We start from the raw sequence: 23774 nt of genomic DNA on the forward strand, positions 1-23774 counted from the left end.
GCCAAATCCCAGATCTTCTGAACTTTGTCCATTGTATGAAGCATTTCTTCACAGGTCCAACTTCATTTCTTCTTTTTTAATTGCTTAAACTCAAAAATAAGCAGAAATATGTCCTTTTTGTGTCTACCTCTGGTGGTAGCCATTTCCCCCGTAATGCCTTGCACATGATATTGGCCTGAGCTATTCCGAGGAATAATTGTGGCTGCCATATTTTTGCCTGGAAAAGGTCCCAATGCATTCAAGGTGAAAACATCTTCTTCAGGGGGGAAATATACAGAAGCTGGAGAGAATATTCTCTTTTTTGTACTCCTTTATATTTCCCCCGAAGAAGAGGTTTTCACCTCGAAATGTGTCAGGACCATTTTCAGAAATAAATTGCAATACTTTCCTCTTTTCCCATTGCTAGCTCCAATGTGGTGTCATCCCTGTTGCCCATTTCCTTCTGACATGTGCCATATGGTTGTGACAGCTGCCATTTCCCCCCACAATGCCCTGGACTGATGCAATGTCCAGAGCATGGTGGGAAAGAATAGCCATGCTTCCATACAATGTTGTGAAGTGGACAGGAAGCATAAGTGCTGTGTGCTTCCTCTTCCTCAACTACTCTTATCTAGTATTGTCATGACTCCTATCAGAGCCAGAGGAGGATGGGGGAGTTCACTGCGGTTGAATCCTTGTCTGTAAAGGATTCACAGTAGGCTGCCACCATCCATTTTATTTTGATGTGGCAAACCACTCTTTCCATATAAGATTCCTGAGGGAGGTTAAAGTGGCAAAACCCTCCCTAGAAGGGCTGAGCAGTCCTAGACCTCCAAAGATGTATGACTAAGGCAGAGCCAAAATGAAGAGTAGCACACTTGACCAACAAGGGTTTATTATTAGATTAAAAGAAAAACAACATTATGGAATGAGAAAAATTATCTCTTCATAAAGCAAATGGTAAGAGAGAGAGAGAGTTTTCATTAAATGAGGCTACTTGCATTCCAAGCAATACAGTAGAGGAAAATGTGTTCTCTCACATGTCTAACTGAACTGGTCCTAACTTGTTACTCACAGGCTGCAGCCTTCCCATTTACTCAGCAGCTCTCAGCCTGCTGCTTTCTCGGGGCCCTCCTGGGACAGAACTAACTAACAGACCAAAGCTTCTCTTCTCCAGTAGGTGGCTGAGTGTGTAGTTCCCATGGTCCTTCTGCTTTGAATTTCCCAGGCTTTCCCCCCCTAATTAGGAAAGGCCCACCCTCCCAGCAGTTGCTCTAATGAGGCCTAGTCGTCCCTCAAGGCCTTCCCATCCCTCCAAAAATGAAATAGATTTTCCCTATGGCCATATCTGGTGGCCAGATAGTAAGCTGTCCTCACAGGAAGAGCATGCATATTTCTCCAGTGGGGGAGAAGAACTATTGAGCAGGAAATGGAGATGCCAAAGAAGAGGGAGGCACTTTAACGCTTCCTGTTCTCTTTGCATTGTCATAACATCCGGAGTTGCTGTGTGTGACAATCCCTTCAACGCAGCAGCAGTAAGTTTTGAATTACTTTTAAGAGCCCATTCTGACCTACTTAAGCAAGCAAAGTCTGCATAATGTATTTAGGTCAAGCATTGTGTCTGAGCTTCTCACTGCTCTTGTCATAGCTTGGCTTATTGTGGAAACCACAAGTATATGACTGATATAAACACTCCTTTCATCCAAGAGCATTCTTTTCATCTGCAACTGTTTTTCTTTTTCTTTTAAAGGGGAGAAATATATATATCACTCCCTCTGTGTATTGCTCAGGTTAAATATGCTTCCATTGACTTCTTTGACCTACATGTATTGTGAAAACTTGAATGTTTTCTTGGTGTCATGGCTGGCAGGCAGGCACACTAGCAGGTCAGAGATCAATAGACAGCTTAGCCCAAAGAGACAGGCCAGAATCGGCACTCATATAAGACCACATGGAATCTGATTGGATCTTCCGGTCATCTGATTCCTGCTGTCATCTGATCTCTGCTGACAGACGAGCTTTAGTACATTTTATCTCCCACTGAGAAGTTCTACGTGGGACTACAATCCCCAGAAGCCTGCGTGCCCTCCCAGCAGCTGCACATACTTCCGAGGGAGAAGTCTGTCACTCCCATCCCACCCCAAACTCCTGAACTTAGCTGCTCAGCCCATCCGCCCCTGCACCAGTTCTGGGTGGCCAGTTGAAGCCCCACCACCACCAGCGGGCTACCCAGGGCACTTGCCTTGTGCGCTAATGCCTCCTGGTGGTGGGGCCTGGGAATTCCAACATCAGAATTCTCAATGTTTATTTATTTAGCACATTTTTATACCACCCTAACCCAAGGTCTCAGGGCAGTTCACAACAAACAAATACTAAAAACAATTTAAAACAAATAATAAACAATCAAAAGTTTAAAAAGTTAAAAAGCTAAAAGTTAAAAAGCTAAAAAGCTAGGGTAAAAAGATAAATCTTTAGTCTTTAGTCTGTTCTAAGTCGCACAAACTTATTATTTAGACGCTGCTGACAGTACCCCTGACTGAATCTCTCAGCAACTTACATTGGCTGTATTCGCACGTCCAATGGACCCACAATCCAATGGACCCACAGTTCCATACACTGCCCCTGCTCTCCTGTCCACGTTCAGACAAAATGGAGTGCGGACTCTCTGCCGTCAGGGAGACTGCAGAGATGGGGGTGGACTGGCTGTCTGGGCTTCCTTCTTGCTTGAAGGACAGTCTACACAGCCAAACACTCCCAGAGAGAGAGAGAGAGGAGCTTTTCACTGAATGCAGCTTCCAGTACCATATTCAGATGACAGAGAGGAGACGTCAGATTTCTCTCTCGGACTGGAACCCCCATTATGAGCAGCAAAACTCACTACAAACTGAGCGTTCAAACTGGAGACTACGGACACAACCTTGGGTCGCTGGAGGAGTGGGACCGGAGTTTCACGCATTCGGACGTAATGGTAGGGATACCTCTGCCCCGTGCAACTCTGGTTCCACATTAGGTGCGAATGCAGCCATTGAGTGATTTCAGATACTATACAGCAGGGGTCCCCAACCTTGGGTCTCCAGATGTTATTGGACTACAAATCCCATCAACTCCAGTCATGGTGGCCATTTTGTCTGGGGATTCTAGTCCAACAATATCTGGGGCCTTACATTGGGAGTCCCTGTTATACAGCAAGTGATGCTTCCCACTTCTTGTTTCATGTTCCTGATGCAGGGGCTTCTAGTGCCTCAGAAAGGAAAAGGAGATGGGAAAGTCTAGTTTTAAAGATGTAAGAGGAGGAGAATCACAAAATCACTTACTCCTCCCACTTACTCCTCCCACTCCTCATCACGTTGTGTAACATCTGATGCCACTCTCTGTCTCTCTCAGCCCCAGAGACGCAGCATAGTAGCTAAAAGCCAAGACAGATGGAGAGGAGAGCTGGTCTTGTGGTAGCAAGAATGACCTGTCCCCTTAGTTAAGCAGAGTCCACCCTGGATGCATATGAAAGGGAGACTACATGTGTGAGCATTGTAAGATATTCCTCTTAGGGGATGGAGCCGCTCTGCGAAGAGCGGAAGGTTCCATGTTCCCTCCCTGGCAGCATCTCAAAGAGAGGGCTGAGAGGGATTCCTGCCTGCAAACTTGGAAAAGCTGCTGCCAGTCGGTGAAGACAATACTGAGCTAGATGGACCAGGGGTCTGACTCAGTATATGGCAGCTTACTATGTTCATATGTAGATGTGATGTGAGAGCTCTGTGTTTGGCCCCTCTAGTGTATGTTTTTGCTTCTTCAGAAGCAGCTGAGTGGGGCTATTTGGATCAGGGCTACAGTGGAGAGACAGGGATTTAAAAAACAACAACTAAACATTCTTTCCTCACATGCTTCATCCCTGATCCAAACCATTTCCCCCCAAAGGGAGTGATTTCAGTTGTGCCATATTTTTGTGACACCTGCAGAGCAGTGAGACCTAGGATAGCTCAGGGGTGTAGCTAGGGGAGAGGGAGCACGTGTTCACCCCTCTCCCCGGCGGTTCCCTTACTCTGGGGGAGATAATGAAGAATAGAGATGGATGGATCTGGGGGCCCTTCAGGAGCTGGGGGCCCTGGGTTCTTTGAACCCATCCACTCAGTTATAGCTACACCTAAGTTTCAGCCTTACTCTACGAAGTTACTAGTTCAAACTCCAGAATCCCTGCTACTTCTAAACTGAAACACCCAATCCTGAGCCTAGACTTCCTCCTATTATAATGTTCATTATAGAATAAGAATTGCCTTCCATAGAGATGGAGCACCAAGGCACCATCTTCAAAGGTATAGAGATTAATTCCTTTTTTATTGCAGCAACGGAACTGGCATGGGGGAGTTTGGAATCAAATGCATTCAAATGCATTTTTTTTAAAAGCTGCGATAAAAAAAGCTGAGAGAATTACATAAAAGAGGCCGGCAAAACTTCAAAAGTACATCAGATAGGATTGGAATAAATAGCTTTTAGCGTTTGCTTACTGTAAAGCCCACTAATGTAGCAAGCTGTGTTGTGGGCTTGTATTGTAGCTACAGGAGAACGTCGTTCTTAAGCAAAGCTGGTGCAGAAGCCTAGTAGCTGTACCTGGCATTTTTCCTATGTATCAATTGCCTTTATTTCTTTGTTACACTGTATTATTTACACACAGGTCCTCCCTTCCTCAGATGGCTCACAGTTACCTGCAGCAGTACAAATGCAGTTGATTTTGAGAACTGAAGGACTCAGCTCTCTGATGTTATATACAGACGCACAGGACCACAAATGGAGGCTCTGTAGCTCTTTGGTGGAACATGGGTTTTTTTGCATATGAAAGACCCCAGGTTCAATACCAGGGCCTTTCCCAGACAGCAGGCTTTACTACAGGAATAAGAGGGGTAAAATATTGTGAGTTACAGGGCATATCAGATATTTTGAATTTGCCCCCAAACACGCAAAAAGTGGAATTTTTTTTACCCCGGACATAAATCGGGCCAAGCTTCAATGCACAATGAAAAAATCCTGAATTGTGTATGTGATTCATGATGTAAGATATGTGAACACACACCTGCCCTTCCAAAGTAAAACCATCGTCTGGCAGGACTCCTGGTATCTCTCGGTAAGGATGAGAAAGGTGTGTGTCTGAAACCCTGCAGGGCTTTCTATCAGTACATTGAGCTAGGCAGATCAGTGGTCTGGCTGGCTATAAGGCAGCTTCAAAAGTCCATAGAAGGGGACCAAGACATGCCCGACAGCAGGTCAGCAAGCCAGAAATATGTTGGGTAAATATGTCAGGAACTGGAAGCGTGTGCTCCTAGCCAGCATGACATCTGAACCCACCTAAGTCCGGTTCCCATGTTGAGATTCACCCAACATCCTCCCGAGATTCTCCACCCACGTGGAACCTATATTTGAAATGGGCTAATAACATGGGAGGCCTTCCAGAGAAGCACGCCATGAAATGCAAGGGGCAGTCATCTGACAGACCTACTGCCCTCTCCCCTTTATGGCTGCAGGAAGGTGGTTTTGGATAATATTTGTCAATTCTTCAGAGCCTAATGAGACTAGACACTGTATGCTGGATTAAAAGCCACATGGGAGGAATCCTTTTAAATGTGTCGGGATCTGCATGAGAGCCACTGTGGAGGCTCTAGCAGTGTGCGGCCCTGGTTAGATAATGGAGCTGAGCAACTGTGAAGGAGCTGGATTTAGCCCCTGCTCTGGGTATGCCTGTGTGATGGCATCCGGACAGCTATTTCAGGGGAGAAGGCTTTGAGAACCATTTTGTTCTGAAAGACTCGGAATTCATTTGAAATGTAGTCTACTTAGCGGTGTTCTTTTTCTCCTTCTTTGAAAAGCTCTTGCTCTTGCTGCATAACAGTTTTGTTTTTGAGAGAATTAGCAAAGCAATTTACATGAGTTGAAAAATAATCACTATATGGTGATAAATATCCTTGGCAGAATGACAGTGCAGGAACATGACACTTGGAAACTGCATATATCAACTGCATATATATATTTATAAACTGCATATATCACATATATAACTGCATCTATCTATCTATCTATCTATCTATCTATCTATCTATCTATCTATCTATCAAATTTTGCGGTGGTGGGAGGGGGGAATACACAAATAGACCTAAATGACACAAAGCACAACATTTAAGCTCTAACATGGCACGACAAGGAAATGGAATCGGTTTGTCACACCAGATTTTGGTTTTGTTATTGACATCTTTGAGTTGTGTTTTGATGCCTGTAATTAAATTGCTAATTATGTGTCTCTGTTGCAGTGGTCATGGTTTTATTACTTAATTGCAGCAAGTTTTGCTCTCCCGACAAACGGTATTTGTTTAACCTCAGTGCAGGCTGCTCTCGCGTTACTTTCCGTAGGCGAAGGCAGTGGTCTTGACAGCTGCAATTTCACTAGCATCAGCCCAGTTCAGAGTTCTTTGCCACAAATTAAATTTTTGTTTTGTGGTAAAGAAATCTTGAATTATGTGTGTCTGTGTGAAAGAGAGAGAAGGTTGGGGTGGGGAAGGGAAAAAAAGGAACAGTCTTTAAACAATACATGTAAAGGTAAGCAGAGGGGAAACCATACATAAATACAGCATCCACCAAAACAAAATAAAGAACCAGCTCGATGAAATTATGAAAATAAATGTAGTCTCTCTTTTTTTTACATTGATTCTTCTTGCTTGCTTTTGTGTATTTTGAAAACATTTGATAAGGTGAGATACAATTCATAACCTTTTTTTGTTGTCATTCCTTAAAAAAAAATTGAGTTCAAGATTCTTCTCTTTGTCAGTCTGTTTCAATGCATTCATTAATTCCCCCCCCCCCCCTCATTGGTGTTATTTTATGCAAACAGCGAGATGTTTTTTCCCTTCCCTCGCTGAAGATTGCCTCTTTATTTTATTTTGAAATATTTGTATATTTATTTCATTAAATGAGATAATGCTTTTTCTTATTAACATAATTTCCAGTACATTAAACATATTTCTCCACAGACAGAAGAGAGGAATCAAATTAAACGACAGTTAAATCACTTGCAGCCATTTCAACTGTTATAAGAAATAAAAACGCTTCTGTTTGTATGATTTTTTTCTCTCTCTCTTTGTGATCACGAGATGGGTGTTGTAAAGGGAAATGAAATACTAAAGTGAAAGGAGGGGAAACATAAAGAAATAATGACTGACTTACTGCAGTAATACCACTGAGAGGAGAGAAAAAAATGCTACAAATGAAAGGGAAAAAAATAATATAGCTGTTTTGAAAGTTATCAAAATTCATTTTTTATTGATGAGATCCGTGCAAGTCTAATACTAAGTAAATGGCAGCGAGGAAAAAAAATCAATGCTATAAATACTGGATGCTGAAAGGAGAAATAAATACTTTGCGTTTGGAGGGCCATTATTCTAAATAGCTTTAATTTTTAAATAATTTATATTTCAACATATGTAACTGGGAAAAATATATATATATATACACACACCACACAAACACACACACACACAATTCCATGTTTCAAAAAACTGACCAGGCATATAAAATGAAACCTGATATTTTAAAGAGAGCTTCCTTGTTTATGTCCAGGACTTAATATACGGTGTCAAAGATTTTTTTTAAAAACAGCGCTTTACGTTTTGTACCAAGATAAGAAAAAAGGCAGCTACAGAACTTGGAAGAAATATATCACAACAGGAAGTATGCCGTGGCTGAACTCAGGGCAGGCACACAAAAAGATGGTGTACTGTCTGTTGCAGTGGAGTCCACAGTTCCCGCTGCAACACACAAGGGCTAGCTTTATGTCCCAGTGTGAGCTGCTGAACTTCTTGTGAAATATCTAAATTCTCTGTGAGGCCAGTAGGCATTTTCTAAAGACAGATGACATATTATGAGTTGCATTGAAGGCTGGTCAGCCGTATCGGTCTGGGGAGGGACTACAGCTCAGTGGTAGAACACATGAATTCCAGAAAGTCTCAGGGTCAATCCCTGGCATCTCCAGGTAGGTCTGGGAAAGACCCCTGTCTGAACCCCAGAGAACCACTGCCAGTCAATGAAGTTGTTCACATAATCAAAAACTGTGGTCTACCCGGGTTTGGGAGCTGTGTGTGCTCCCAATTTTCGGTTGAGTGGAATCAAGGTAAGAGGAAAAACTGGGTAGAAGTGATTGTGTGGAAGCAAAGTAGGAGGAAAAGCTACCCAGGTTTCCCTCCTACCTTGCATCCACAACATCACTTCTACCCAGGTTTTCCTCCTACCTTGCTTCTAGACAATGAGGCACTTCACACTATTAGTGTGAAGTGCCTGGAGGGTGAGTGTGGGGAGAGTGGGCTTGCCCTGGGCGGCTGAATCGGTCAACCACTCAACTACCGACTCTGTCATGGAGCTGGTAGGGGCAGCGGAAATCGGAGGCTGCCTGACCCTCGGAAGTCCCAGCATGCTAGGGAGACCCCTGAGGCCTGGAGGTGTGATGGAGCATCCCGGTTGGGGGGGGTCTCCTTGTGAGTCGCCACGGTGCAGAGATGTGCAGTGGTGTCTCACAACTCGAAAACCTAGGTTAGTGGAGCGCTCACCGGTGCATCACAGACTCCATAGATCAGGGCGATATTTATTGATTCCAGAAAGTGAGTTGCAGATTTTTTAAAAAATTGGCCTTGTGTAATTAGGAACAAAGGAAGCTGCCATATGCTGAGTCAGACCATTGGTCTATCTAGCTCAGTATTGTCTTCACAGACTGGCAGCGGCTTCTCCAAGGTTGCAGGCAGGAATCTCTCTCAGCCCTATCTTGGAGATGCTGCCAGGGAGCGAACTTGGATGACCTAGATGCTCTTCCCAGAGTGGCTCCATCCCCTAAGAGGGAATATCCTACAGTGCTCACTTCTAGTCGCTCATTCATATACAACCAGGGCAGACCCTGCTTAGCTAAGGGGACAAGTCAGCCAGCGTGGTGTAGTGGTTAGAGTGCTGGACTAGGACCAGGGAGACCCGAGTTCAAATCTCCATTCAGCCATGAAACTTGCTGGGTGACTCTGGGCCAGTCACTTCTCTCTCAGGCCAACCTACTTCACAGAGTTGTTGTGAAAGAGAAACTCAAGTATGTAGTACACCGCTCTGGGCTCCTTGGAGGAAGAGTGGGATATAAATGTAAAAATAATAATAACTAGCTGACTCCGCACAGAGCATCTGTGCAGTTGTGTACTGAGCCTGTGACATCCCCCGCAGCTCGCTCTCCCTCCACATCTCGCTCACTCGCTCTCCCCCACAGCTCGCTTGCTCACGCTCCGCCCGCAGCTCACTCGCTCGCGCTCTCCTCCCCACAGCTTGCTCACTCGCTCCCCCCACTCAGCTCTCCCCATTGGGCGGGCCAGGGCCAGGTCATCCCACCACCACCTCCCACCTTCTCCTCCCAGCTGGTAGGGCTTCGCCCACTGTCCACCCACCTCTTCTGGCCGGAGGGGCTTCGCTTGCCGGCCCTCCACATCTGCATCCTGACCGCTGCCATTATTTCTCTCCGCTTCAGTGCTGGAACTCTTGCACTCTCTAAAGCATCTGCGCATTAGTACTTGATTGCTCCCCTCACCTCAGAGATCTCCCCACCCTCACCTGAGCTGCACTCCTGCTCCTCCTCCTCCATCCCATTGCTTCCACCCCCCTCACCCTTCTTGGTCATGGCTGCAGCATTGCTGCCGCCTATTGGCCAAGCTGCAGCCCCCTATCCCCAGAGACCTCCCCACCCTCTCCCGAGCCTGCTCCTGCTCCTCCCTTCAGGATCAGCAGCAGTGGTTGCGCTGCTGCCACCACCATGGCCACTCGTTCCCCTCAGGCCACTGACAGGCTCAGGCCCATCCCTTGCCCTTCCTTCTGTCTCTCTTCCCCCTCCCTTCTTTTTCTCTTTCTCTCTCCTCCACTCGCTCTTCCCCTCTTTCTTCCCCCTCCTTTCATGTTTTTTATTCCTCCCTCCCTGAGTTAACCGATTTTGTTCATTTACACAACAGCATCCTCCTTCTCCTGAAGGGGCTCTTTCCTCCCTCACGACCTGTCTTTTTGCAGACCCCTGCCTGCTATCCTTTTATATCCAGAACATCTTCCGACCAGTAACAGCTGAATTCCAACTGACCTTAACCATCACAGGCCCCTCCTCCTTATCTGCATAGGGAATCCCCATTGCCCAATCACCATGGTGCTTCTGTTCTCACAGGCTCCTTCTCTATCTGCGTATGGAATCCCCACTGCCCAATCAGGTGCTTCTGCTTGCAAACTCTGCATATGGAATCCCCACTGCCCAATCAGGTGCTTCTGCTTGCAAACTCAGCCAATCGCCTCCTTCCTACCACGTTGCCGCGCATGGCCTGTCTAAGAAATAAGTATATAGATAATTAAATGTCATGCTTGCTACCACAAGACCAGCTCTCCTCTCTGGAATCAGTAGGACTTAACTTCCACCCAATGGAATGATCTCTACTATTTTTCTAGCAAGGGCCACATTGGCAAAAACAAAACCAAAAAGCCAAAAACACACCCTCCCTTCCGTATGAAAGCCATTCCCCACTAGGTTGGCTTCTGTACAGTACTGTGCTTTTCTCAGTGCTGGGAAGTCCCTTGAAGAAAGACGGAGCCCTCTGCTAAGGGCTCTATGGGGAAAGCACTGTGAAGGGCTATGCTTCCCATCACCTGTGCACACCTTCCAAGATGTTGCAGGGGCCCAAGAGGGCTCCATTTCCTTTAACGGAGGTCACCAGCTGAAGGCTGGTAACAGCGAGTACCAAGAAGGCCCATGGCAGGGTGCTCATGATAGTGGGAGTCCAGCACTTGCTGCCCTCCGTGTGCCCATGCCTGATGCCCCATCTCACCCCGCCTCATGCAAGTGCCACCCCTGCACATATAGTGGGAGGAGGCAGCTTCCTCTGTTCCTAATTCAGCATGGTGCCAGGGGGACTGTGCAGAGCATTCAGCTTCAGCCAAAGCTTCACATAAGCCCAATAAACAGGCAGAGGACCACATTAGGGGTTGATGGATGTTTCCATTGGCCTCTGGGCCTCACCATGAAGAACGCTGACCTCATGTGTTTGGGATTCACCTTCTACAGCAGTGCCCTTCAGCATTTCAGACACAGGTCCTATCTTTACACCGAGCTTCCCATTATGTATCTTGTATGCTTTATTTAGCCTTACTCCCTCCAACAGCAGTGAAGCTTTTCTCATGATCCATGAGAACAGCTTCTGTTGGGCTTGCAGGGAGAGCAGGCTTAGCCCACTCTCCCTGCAGATGAGCAGCCGCTCGTAGCTGGGCGGCTAGACTGGCTGCCTACGTGGCCGCCGGCTATGTCATGGAGCTGGTGGGGGCAGTGGGGATCGGGGGCCGCGCACCCCCCAGAAGTTCCAGGATGCCTCACGCAAGCATGTAGGGCATCCTGGAGACACCTCCAAGCCTTGTAGACTGCTCGCAGCTTCCTGGTCGGGGGTCTACCCGTGTGTCGCCGCGTGCCATGGCAACATACAAGCAAAAAAATGAAGTTAACCGAGTACTCACTCCATTAACCTCATTTAAGGAGAGGGGGAATTAGGCAGGCTAGCCACCTTGGGAGCACCAAGCTCACTTGCGAGCCTGGTGGTTCCCACGATCCCTGGAAAGCGGGCTGAGCTCCCTTAGCCCACTTTCCATTGAGCATGGGGAATCCTCAGTGACTCATGTGGTGCTTCACTGGTGGTGTAGTAGTTTCCATTATGAGCATCACTGAATGGGGAGTGGGTCCCGATGCCCTTCCTTGGAAGAGATTAGGGGTGTGCACAGAACTGCTTCCATGCACACCAGGGAGGTGGGGGGTTGCTTTAAGATGTGGGGATGGTGCCCTTACCTCTCTCACCGTGCTTCCCCCTCCAGCGCTGTTTCAAAAACAACTGGCACGGAGCGGCTGTATACCCTCTTGCCGTCATGGTCAGCGTAAAACCAAAAGTGGTGGGTGTGTGGGTGCGCAGCTCACATGTGCATGCATGTTCATCACTTCCATTTTTACAGGATGGCAAGAGGGTATACAGCTGTCCTGTGCCAGCTGTTTTTGAAGCAGCGCCGGAGGGGAAAGTAGGACGGTGGAGGTAAGGGCACCCTTCCCGCACCTTATATTGACCCCCCCTCCATTTGAACCAGTTCTAATGTGGTGTTTCCGAACCGGTTCAGCATTCTATTCCGAGAACGCTGAACCGGTTCGTGCACATCCCTAGAAGGTATTATGAGATGGTAGTGGAGGCATGGAGATTGTCCCCGCTCTTCCTGATCTCTCCTTTTCTCTGTCAGCCTTTCTCTTCCTCTCCTCCTCTCTCCCCAAAAGTTGTGGTTGTGATGCCACTAGCGTGACCCTACCACAAGCCTGCTTGAAACTCGGTCACATGTGGCGACTCACCATTAGAAGACCAATTCTCTAGAGAAGGGATGACCACCTGGCTGCCCCGGGCCATTTTACCAGGCTCCTAGGAGACCTACCAAATCATAATCAGGTCGTGGCAGAAAGTGTACCCATAATTTCACTCATAAGGGTTGGAGAAATGAATAATCATTTAAAGTGTAAAGCAACAGAGAAATTCCACTTATCTGTACACGTCTTTTGATTTTGTATTTCATTCATCAGCGATGACCATGGTGTGTCCTTCTGAGTTCACTTGCCCTGTTGGGTCGGAGAGGCACCAGGCCTTCCCCATATCCAGAAGGTGGTGTGCATAGGGAGTTCCCCCTCTCGAGTCAGATCATTGGTCCATCTTGCCAAGCATTTTCTGCTCAGACAATGGAAGTACATAGGAAGCTGCCTTCTACCAAGTCAGACCCTTGATCCATCTAGCTCAGCATTGTCTACACTGACTAGCAGTGACTCTCCATGGTTGCAGGCAGGAGTTTCCCCCAGCTTTACTGAGAAATGCCAGGGACTGAACCTGGGACTTTCTCGGTGAAAAAGCAGATGCTCTCACCACTGAGCTACAGCCCCATCCCAAATACAGTGCTCCCCTGGGAATACAGAAGTGATTTCTGACCTGAAACGGTCCCTGAGTGTGGTATGAGCAGTTTTAGGCACCTCAGCAGAAGGGCTTGTGACTTTAGGGAGTATTTTTCATGCTGAGAAATTTTCTTTTTGTTCAAGTCCTCCTCCCTCCCTCCTTGCCACTGAGTTCCATTAGCTCCACCTACTTGTCTGTTAACTGCCCTGTGAACATTTCACTTCACTGATTTTCATTGGGCCAGTTTGGGATATTATTACTATTTCACCCCCTTAGAGGTTTTTCCTTCAAATCTTTGTGAAACCAAGTATCTGTGGCTTACCCCGAATGTGCTGGTACCCCCCTCTCACTTGCAAGTAGGGATGTGAGAACTGATTTGGGTACAAAATGATTTGTACCCAAATCTACCTGTTACGGGCAATTTGTGGACAAAACAAATCACCCCTGTGCTAGCTGGCTAGATTCGTGTCCAAAACAAATTGATCGGATTCTGGACTTGAAAAATTCATAGATCTGGACCTCCATTTTGTGGTGATCTCTCTATCCCACCCTCCCAAGCTTCAGATTGGTGACTTGCAGAGTGCAACCATTATGCCTTCCTGCCTCGTAGAAGGAGAGAGAGGGGGAGGGAGGGAGAGTGGAGCTCTGCTCTGCTTTGCCTGCCTGCTGCCTGGAGTGGATTCTCTGCTTTTTGTTCCTGCTTTCCTGATTGAGAAAAAGAGAAGAGAATTTTTTTCACCCCCTTCCTGCTGCTGAGAGAATTACTGCCTGCACCTGCTGTCTGCACGAATTGATTCGGGTAAAAATGATTTGTACCTGAATCGACTTGTTTAATGCGATTTGTGCACAAAACAAATTGCCCCTGTGCCAGCTGGCCAGATTTGGACCCCAAACAAATCAGGGGTGATTCGATGCGGGTACAAAATACAAATTGAATAGAAAAAATTGATTCGTGCACATCCCTACCTGCAAGTGCTCTGGTTATGCAAGTGCTCTGGTTATGCATCCATAAGAACCATAACATTTCCATCTCTTTTAGAAATCGATATAAGATTTGGAGGGATAAATCTGAGCAATGAATTACCTGAATTTGGGCCTGTCCATACCTTTTCTGACGCCATGTGCAGAATCTTGGGCTGCATCCCTGTGCATGGCCAAGTTGCTTTAACCCCATTAAAGGCCCTGAGATGTCAGCAGGCTAACAGTGCAGGATTGCACCCTCGCTCCTGATGTTTGCTTACCCTGCTGCCATCCAAGAAACACTCTAAAATTGCCAACTCCTCTTTGAAGTGGAAATAATTAGGATTCTACTACAGTCGAGGGTTTTTATTAATTACATATCTGTCAAGTCACGTGGCCAGTCACAAAACCAACCGGGCAAGTCTGTGTTTAGAGATTTGTAGACAGAAGGCTTCGCGTAAACAGAGCTATGTCGGACCTACTCGCCTGTAACCCGCCATGGAGATAACAAGAAGGATTCTGCTCCTAGGGTGCAACGTGTAGAAGAATCTAAGTAAATATTCATCATTAATATATAATATATGTAGCTTTTTTTTTCCTGGTGCACTTTTCATTTAATTTGATAATGTGTCCACCAGACAAAGCAGCACAGGGTATAGGGTGAAATCCCCCCGACCACCCCCCAGTCAATGCAATTGCATATTTTCAATCATTGTTAAACGGAGGCAGTGCAAGGCGACGCTTTAACCCCCCACTAGTTTTGGTGCGTGATAAAAGGAGAAGGTGCTATCAATCTTTATTGTGTGTCTCGCTTACTGTAATTGCATTCAATAGTCCACTGATTCTGATGTCTGTGCTAATGTCAGAAACAGGGAAGAGCCAGATGCTCAGACTTGAGCATATGTATCCACTGGCCACTTTGATACGTTGGCAGCAAAGTCACTGGGTTTGATGATAAATTGTTAACGCCACCGATTATGAGCAGCTGAACACATGGTATGCAGCATACCTTGGTTGGAGTTTCACCACCACCACCACCCCCTGCCATACACACACACACAACAAAAAGAAAAAAATTGGCATCATGAGCCAGCTAAAGGGCACACCCTGGGTGATTTATATGTACTGCATGTTGGCAAATGTACCAGGGGCTTGTAGCGTAGTGGCAGATCTTATATCTATTTCCTAAAGAGCTAGAAATGTTATGATCCTTATGATGCATAAGTGCAGCACCTGTGGGTAAGGAGGAGGTACCAACAGACTCGAGGTAACCCTCAGATGCTTCAGTTTCATATGAAACGGAAGAAAAAATATTAAGGGAACAAAAAGGCCCAAAGTGCCCCAGTGTAACTCAGTGGAATGAAATGTTCACAGACTCAGAGTGCAGGTAACAGACAAACAGGTGGGAGGAGCTAATGTAACTTAGTGGGTGGGAACAAAAAGAGTGGGAAATTTACCAGACTGCAGAATACTCCCTTCCTCTGTTTCTGAGGGGTAAAGATGCCTATGGCATGGCTGATGAACGAACTCAAAGCAGTGGTACATCTGCTGGTAACCTCTAGGCTGGATTACTGCAATGTGTTTTTATCAGGCTGCCTTTGTACGTAGTCCAGAAACTGCAGTTGGTTCAGAACGCGGCAGCTAAGTTGGTCTCTGGGTCATCTAGAAGAGACCATATTACTCCTGTCTTGAAGGAATTGCACTGGCTGCCGATATGTTTCTGGGCAAAATACAAAGTGTTGGTCATTACCTATAAAGCCCTAAACAGCTTAGGCCCTGGGTATTTAAGAGAAAGTCTTCTTCGCCATGAGCACCACCTCCTGATTGGGAGACTAGAAGTGTGAGCACTGTAAGATGTTCCCCTCAGGCGATGGAGCAGAAGGTTTTAAGTTCCCTCCCTGGCTTCCCCAAGATAGGGCTGAGAGAGATTCCTGCCTGCAACCTTGGAGAAGCCGCTGCCAGTCTGGGTAGACAATACTGAGCTAGATAGACCAATGGTCTGACTCAGTATATGGCAGCTTCCTATGTTCCCCAATCCAGCTCCACAATGTTGAGCATTCATCTCATGTTTGAACATCACAACAAATTGTCATGGCCCACATTCCACACCACTGCCTGCTAATGGTCCGTGTGTGTGTGCGTGCGTGTGAACTCAGGATATCATGACATCTGAACAACCGATAAGTTCTACTAGATGTTGCAGAAGAAGAGAGAGATGAGCTGGATACACTCCTGTCTTTTTGGGTGACCTCCATAGTCGTAGCATCCTCTCCAGTCTGTGCTATGGAAACTCCTTGTGCTACAGTAGCTACAGCTTTGATGTCAATCAGGTGCAAATGGCTCTGTGAAGCAATTTACTCTTATTCCGATGTTACAGCTAATGAACTAAGGACATTGCAGTGAGTCTCTGATTGTAAAAGGGAGTACAGTTTTGTAACATGTTGGAATGTGTGTGTGAGAAAAGCTTCTGAATTTTAAACATGTATATACAAAAAAATTTGTTATACGAATATGATAAATATTTATATACCGCTTTTCAACAAAAAATTTCCAAAGCGGTTTACATAGATATAAATAGATAAATAAAATGGCTCCCTGTCCCCAAAGGGCTCACAATCTAAAAAAGAAACATAAGATAGATGCCAGCAACAGTCATTGGAGGGATGCTGGGCTGGGGATGGATAGGGCCTGTTGCTCTCCCCCTGCTAAATAAAGAGAATCTTCACTTCTAAAAGGTGCCTCTTTGCTCAATTAGCAGGGGATAATATACGAGGTGTCACCTAAAGTGGCGCAGTGGGGAAATGCTTGACTAACAAGCAGAAGGTTGCCAGTTCAAATCCCTGCTGCTACTATATTGGGCAGCAGCAGTATAGGAAGATGCTGAAAGGCATAATCTCATACTGTGCAGGAAGAGGTAATGGCAACCCCCTCCTGTATTCTACCAAAGAAAACCACAGGGCTCTGTGGGCTCCAGGAGTTGAAATTGACTTGACGGCACACTTTCCCTTTAATATACAAGATATACAAGGATTTTGAGCAAAAATGCATGTCTTATTAAGGGTGGGGGGGATAGTTCTATACCACTTTTCAACGAGTGTTCTCAAAGCAGTTAACACAGAAAGATTATAAATCAAGGAGATGGTTTCCTGCCCCAAAGGCTCACAGTGGGACATAAGATAAACCTCAGCAACAGCTACTGCAGGGATGTTGTCCTGAGGTTTGGTAGTGACTCCCCTGCTACATTTCCTGCATGAAGGAGGGGGCTGGATTAAAAGACCTCCAAGTTACCCCCCCCAACTCTAATATGTTATGGGGCCATTCACCTGACCAGATGGAGGGTGGGGAGCCTGCTTCAACATGCCTCCCCCCCACCAGACGATCAAAGAAATGCATCTGGGAGCATGGCGTGTGCTCCCAGATTATCTGCATTGCGCCATGCTGTGCAGAGCTTTGGAGCATCATCCTGGCCTCCAGATATCCCACAATACACTGCGCCCATGAGTGCAGTGCATTGATGTGATTCTCCATCAGACGGGCGCTCTAGGTTCCTGTCTCCTGCATGCAGCCTGAGGAAACACGCGATCCCGGAAGCCAGGTTAAGGGAGCATTTGCTTGTTCAGCCTTAGCTAAGAGACAGGCTTAGGCGCGGGGTTAGGTTGGGCAGGAGTGCCAGGATCCGTGTGGATCTGGGTGCTCAACTCGAGCAGCCTAGCCTGGACTAGGATAGCCTATCCTGAAAGTAAATTATAGTGCTGGTGGGAACTCAGGAAGCTGCCTTGTATCCCCATGTGGCTCCAGCATGCACAATGGCATCCGTGCGGGTGCCTTTTGTGTGGTCAACGTGTCGTCTGCACATGCGCGGGCATTCTTTGCCCGAGTGCCACCCCAGCAGAAAGCTGCATGGGGTAGCGGAGAGCAGGTAAGTGCCTGCTCTCCTCTTTCGTAAACCTGCCGCTCCCCAGTCTCAGCCAGGGCTTGAACCACTGCTCGAACCACCACGGTTCGAGCACATCCCTACTCGTACGAGCCAGTCTTGCTACCACAAGATCAGTCATAAGGCAACCTGTGAAGGCCCCCGTCTCACGGAATTTAAGAGAACTTAAGCATGACTAACTTTCTCTGGATCTGAACTATTCTGTGGAAGGAAATCCTAGTGAAATTTTGATTTCTGTCTCAGTAATGGTGGCAGTCTAGAAAAAGTTAAGTATAACTAAGTCTCTCTAGACTGGAGCGAAGGTGCTTAAAATCAGGAAGAAAATCTGGATAGCAGCTAGCTTTCTGCTGGAATACCTGGCGTTTAACTGAATTTCATTCCATTGAAATAAATGGGACTAACACTCCAGCCCTCACTATATTTACTTGAAATTAAGACAGGGCCATTTAGTTCAATGGAATTTACTTAAGTAGATGGATTTAGGATTACAGATTGACTTAAATCCAAGTGCTCTGGCATAAGCAGTCAATGGATTAGGCTACTTAGGATATTTCACAAATTACTTTGAGATAAGTATTAGTTGTTGTCTGCAATTTGTCGCACTGTTTATTAATGGCAAAAAAAAAAAAATCATTTAGCTGAGTGCTCCAAAAATTAAAATTGGTTTGTTAAATTCACATTACCTACAGTTGCTTTATTTTTTCCCTTGATCTGTTCAAATTAATCAATTAAAGTGCACAGATGTTCAATTAAACCTATAAAAATTTTGCATAGCTGCAGCTGTTTCTCAAGCCTCATTGTTGGAGATTTTTAACATTTCTAGCAACGACTCACTCTCGGAAGAAATTAAATTAATTACTCTTTGCTAGATTGTTTTTCCATTGATGAATTAAAAGAAATTAGAAGCAACCTATAAGGAGATGTGTACAGCTTGCTACATTTATTAATTAGAATGATAGACTGGTGCACGAGGGAGACGCGGGGCACCATACAGTCAATATTAAGCACCTTTAACATTGATTTCAATGGGAGAGTTAAGCACATGCTTAACCATTTGCAGTCACTGGGAAGTTGTAATCAATGGGTGTCTTTACTAGTGCTGTTGAATGGTTATAAAAATTTAAGATGATTTATTTTTCCTTTAATAAGTTAATAGATTACAAAACAAATGTGTTCATATTAGCATCTCCTCTACAAAGGTGGCCTTTTTAAAAAGATCATTTACAGTTCAATAAATAAAATCTATCACTCAGCAGGAAAGGCCACTTCTCATATATTTCTTCTTAATTCTTATTATAGCAACACACTGGAATCAGAGTGGCCTCAAATAGTAAACAGGTGTGCCCTTTGCATTCAGCCCCACTGGTTAAAATTGGTCCTTATTGACCTGCATAGATTAATTGGCTAAAGCCTTGGTTGATTAATCTACCAATGAAATGGGTTGATGATTGCAGCCATAGTGATTGATCACCTTCGCACGTAACATGAAACCAGAGTTCAACAGGGCAGAGGGTGGATTTCTTGGTCATCCGAATGTGTGCAATTGTGGTTCTGTCTCAAAAGCGACCTGAGGTTTCCCTCCTCAAACTCCAATATGAACCTTCTATTTGTCGTCAGTTTTGCTGCTCCTACCTGAGGTTTGAAGGCAGCAGTATGTTGTCTGAAGGCTGAATTGAAGGCTGTGCTTGCTGTAACCGGAGTTGAGGGAAGGAAGCTCTCTATCTCCTTCTCTGATTGGCTGCTGGGGCTGTCCTTCATACACAATTATATATAATGGCCCAACCACAATCATAACATTGTGTGGTGTGTCAACCACTCTGCAGATCTGGGCGTTTGTGAAGAAGCTATTGGTGGGCAGTTAAATCTCTAATGCTTATTGTTTATGCAGAGTATGTGGACTGTGGCCACCCAACAGCTTACCATAATTGGAGAAAAGTATTCTTGTACACATTCTTTGACTTTATGTATAAGGATATAGTCTTCTTCTACAAAGACTTTCTTAAAAGGATCATCTTTGATTTTTCAGTACCAACAACTTGGGCAGATCTCTCAAAAGCAGCAGATGAGCCACACTTCCATATCCTTTGAGATGTATGTCAGAGCATCCACGCCATCCAAAAAGTCTACCCAGTTCTCTCATCTTGATGGAGAAACTCGATTATACTTGAGGATGGAAGCTGGATCGGGATGTATTTTTACAAGAAGAGGATTGACAGAATGTCTGATCTTCCATGCCTAACTTCTCCGTCTGTTTTAAAATCAAGAAAACTCAGTATAAGATCCTTAGCAGGTGGTGCATGACTAAACAAAGCTTCATTTAATTTATTCAGATTATATTTAGCTATGTTGGAAGAGGATGGGCCAAATAGGTTCCTTTTCACACCTTTGATAGAAGGTTCAGCAGTTATATAGGGACAAAGGGAGCTGCAATATACTGAGTCAGACCACTGGTCCATCTATCTCAGTATTGCCTATTGTTAATAGTACTAGTCCTGGGGAATTGCAAACACCCCTGATTACTTTTGGGGCTTGTGTGTGGGGAACTAGCCACACTGACCCACCTCAGACTAAATTTGTCTTTGGTCTCTGAAAGAACTGACAGAGAGTGTGTAGTTCAGAAATGGAATCAGGTTTATTTTAGGGGTACAATAAATGAAACATGACTAATAGGCAATACAATATTCAACAAGCAAAACTAACAAGACTCACAAAGAGGCAATTTGGCTTGTGCTTCCACTCAAGTCCACTCAAGGCTGACCAGAGAAACAGTCTTAGGGAACAGCTTTGGATTTTAGGGGGTGCGAGAGGGAGAGGGAGAGAAAGGAGGAGAGCAAGAAGTTTTGGAACACAGAATAGTAATACCTAAGTCCATCCGGTGGGGTGTGTGGACCCTTGTAGCTCAACTGATGTCTTTCCTCCAGGGCAGGCAGGAAGGCAAAAGGCAAGAGTCGGGACCCAAGAGCCAAATGAGGAGCCAGGAGCCAGAAAGAATCCAAAGGGAATCTGGTCTCAGGAGACAAGTGTCTGGCTGCAGTCAAGTGTGCTGAGCAGTTCGGGCCTGACAACAGAGCTGATCTGGAAGTGACGAGTGGAACAGCAACAAGAGTTTGCACAAATCAAAATGGTGTAGCTAATGCGCAAATGTACAAACACACAACTGGTGAATCCAATGGAGAGACACACTGGTTGGTTGTGTCTTGACTAGAAATAAACAGCATCTTGCCTTGAGGTGGCATGCTGGCCACAGCTTTCTGTTGACAAAGGCGACAACAGGGAAAGGAGTGCATCCTTGTTCTGTTCAACTTTGCTGGGTGTGCTTCTACCAGCATGATGAGGTGAATAGGTCAAGGAACCTGCGTAGGGTGAAATGAAATGGACACATCAGAGCTTATCTTGTGTCTTCAGGAGACCTTGGGAGTGTCTTAGGAATGTTTTAACACACTTGCTTCCCAAGCCCCGAGCCAGCCATTAGTGCTCTGTTAGAGAAGGAGATGAGCTTGTTACCCCTTATCTATCCCTTCCTGTGAAGATAATAGGATTGAACTGATCTGATGTGGCAACATAGCGGGAGAGTATTTGGTTAGTTCTGTAAAAGAATAGTGCTTAATAGACTCATGTCTACTCTAGCTTTCTCCTGAAAACTAATCAGGGAGGTGAGCACAGGGATCACCCCAAAACAGGTGTAGGGGTGCTCCTGGGACCCCCAAACAAGCTATTTTGGTAACACTATACAGACTGGCAGCAGGGTCTCCAAGGTTGCAGGCAGGAGTCTCTCTCAGACCTATCTTGGAGATGCCACGGAGGGAACTTTGAGGAACCTTCTGCATGCAAGCATGCAGATGCTCTTTCCAGAGTGGCCACATTGGGGAACCTAGTTCTGAAACCCGGTGGCTGGTTTTGTCAGCAGAGATTGTATGTTAAACCAAGCAATATGTCTAAGTCCATATTTTTACACTTTTGTGCAAAAAATGATCCCATTTACCATTATAAATCACTGCTGCAACACCTTTATAAAGCTGCCAAGAAGTGAATTGCTAGTCTGTGGGAAACAGCCCAATAACCCAGCAACAATCAATGGGTGGAGAAGATCTGGGGAATTTAAGATTACATACAAGCTCGATACATAACTTGTAACGTATACAACAAGTTATGCAGGCTAGTAGGAACCCAACTCTGAATACCAATACAATGGCAATCTAGTCCCCCTTTGTTATTGGTGGCTCTCCTCTGAAGTGAAGTTTACAACATACGGTACAATTCTGAATCTTTCTAATCTATAATAGTTAGTTTAATTCTCCTGTTCGCTTCCTTCTCTCCCAGCCTGCAGACCTCAGATGTTGGATATTATTTTAATGAAGAAAAAAAAATCTTATTGAGCAGTCATAATATTTGTGTTTGTTATTTTTCTATATTAAGGGCATTTTAAATTGCATATTTTCTTTTTAGTGATAATCTTTTATCTTGTTTTTTTAGAAAAAGACAATTTGTTTAATTCAGTTCGTCTGCTGTATATTTTGAAGAATTTGTTGGTTGTTTGATTTGAATGTTTGTTTATGTGAAATAAAGCCCTGCTTCCCAATGACCTACAGATACCAAATGTTGCATACACAATCCTGCCACTGAAATTAGCTGAATGCACTACCTTTTTAGACTGGAATATACTCAGTGAATGTTTATTTTTTATTTTTAAAGAAGAAATTCTGAATGTAATCATATTTTAACTGTTGTTCTCAACATAATTTTAATACTCAATAATCAATATCAATAATTCCAAAAGAAGATCTTTCACATTCAAATTTACTGTATATAGTGACTATTCATTAAAATGAATACTGTCTAAATGGTTGAAATCCTACAAATTCCAAACTGTTCTTTACATCCTTTTTGCAAGCACATTAATAAAAATATACTACATATATTTAAGTCCTTGAACTTTTCTATGTGTAATCTATGCAAAATGACTTTGCCTGGTCAACAACAGGCCTTACCTGCTAGTGTGAAATAACAAGTCTTTATATTAGGTCCAGAAGGCTAGCTGTGCTATTCTGCCCTGCTGCAGCAAAAGCAACCAAGAGTCTTGTGGTATCTTAAACGCTAACACATTTATTGTGGCATAAACCTTTGGGGCCAGAGGCTTGGGAGAAGTGAATTTTCTCCATTATGTTCCTGTATTGTTTCTCTCATGCCATGTGCCTTACTCCTCCTGAATTTTGGTTTAACTAGAAGGATTTGTAAAATTAATTTTGGAATTAATTAATTGAGGAAGGACTAACTCAGTGTTATTGCATCTGATTTCCATGCAGAAGGTTCCAGGTTCAATTCCTGGCAGCATGGGAGAGACTCCTGCCTGCAACCTTGGAGAAGCTGCTGCCAGTCAGTGTAGACAATCCTGAGCTAGATGGACCAAAAGGTCTGACTCAGTGCAAAGCAGCTTCTTATTTTCCTAAGAAGTGGAGCATGTGCAGCTTGTGTTGAGTTCCTTCAGTTTATTTGCATCTTTCCCTCCTCTACACCACTGATAGAAACCTGTACAAAGCAACACAAAATGGCAGTCTTGATATGAGCACATCTATGACCAAGGGCATTCCTTTCATGAGGCTAGGCGAAGCACTTGCCTCAGGCACCAGCCGGACAGCAAGATGCCTACCACCACCACTGCCACCGCCGCGGCTCTTGAGACTGATCTGCAAGAAGTGGGGTGGGGGGAGTGAAGGCTGTCTTCCTCTCCTCACACTTCCTTCAAAGGAGCATGAGGAGAGGAGAAGAAGAGGCTGCTGGCAGCCTTCCCTCCTCCTCTTCTTCCTGGTGCCATCTTCAATACTTCCAAGGGTCAATTTTGAAAGGGGGCTGGCCCCAAGGGTCCCCCAAGATATGATGCCACCTGAGATGAGGTGCAAAATGCTGCCTTGCCTCAT

At 45.2% G+C, this 23774-nt stretch overlaps 1 long non-coding RNA gene across 3 annotated transcripts in view; it reads left to right on the top strand.

The window, feature by feature from the left end:
- LOC128323457 (uncharacterized) overlaps window positions 1-22664 on the top strand; it is a 206205-nt gene extending 183541 nt beyond the window's left edge. For all 3 annotated transcript variants that reach the window (XR_008306274.1, XR_008306275.1, XR_008306278.1), the window contains one exon: window positions 19886-22664. This is a non-coding gene — a long non-coding RNA (uncharacterized LOC128323457). The remainder of the gene's footprint in view (window positions 1-19885) is intronic.
- The last annotated feature ends 1110 nt before the right edge of the window (window positions 22665-23774 follow it).

This window comes from Hemicordylus capensis, chromosome 1 (assembly GCF_027244095.1).
Source record: "Hemicordylus capensis ecotype Gifberg chromosome 1, rHemCap1.1.pri, whole genome shotgun sequence".
Taxonomy (NCBI): Eukaryota; Metazoa; Chordata; class Lepidosauria; order Squamata; family Cordylidae; genus Hemicordylus; species Hemicordylus capensis.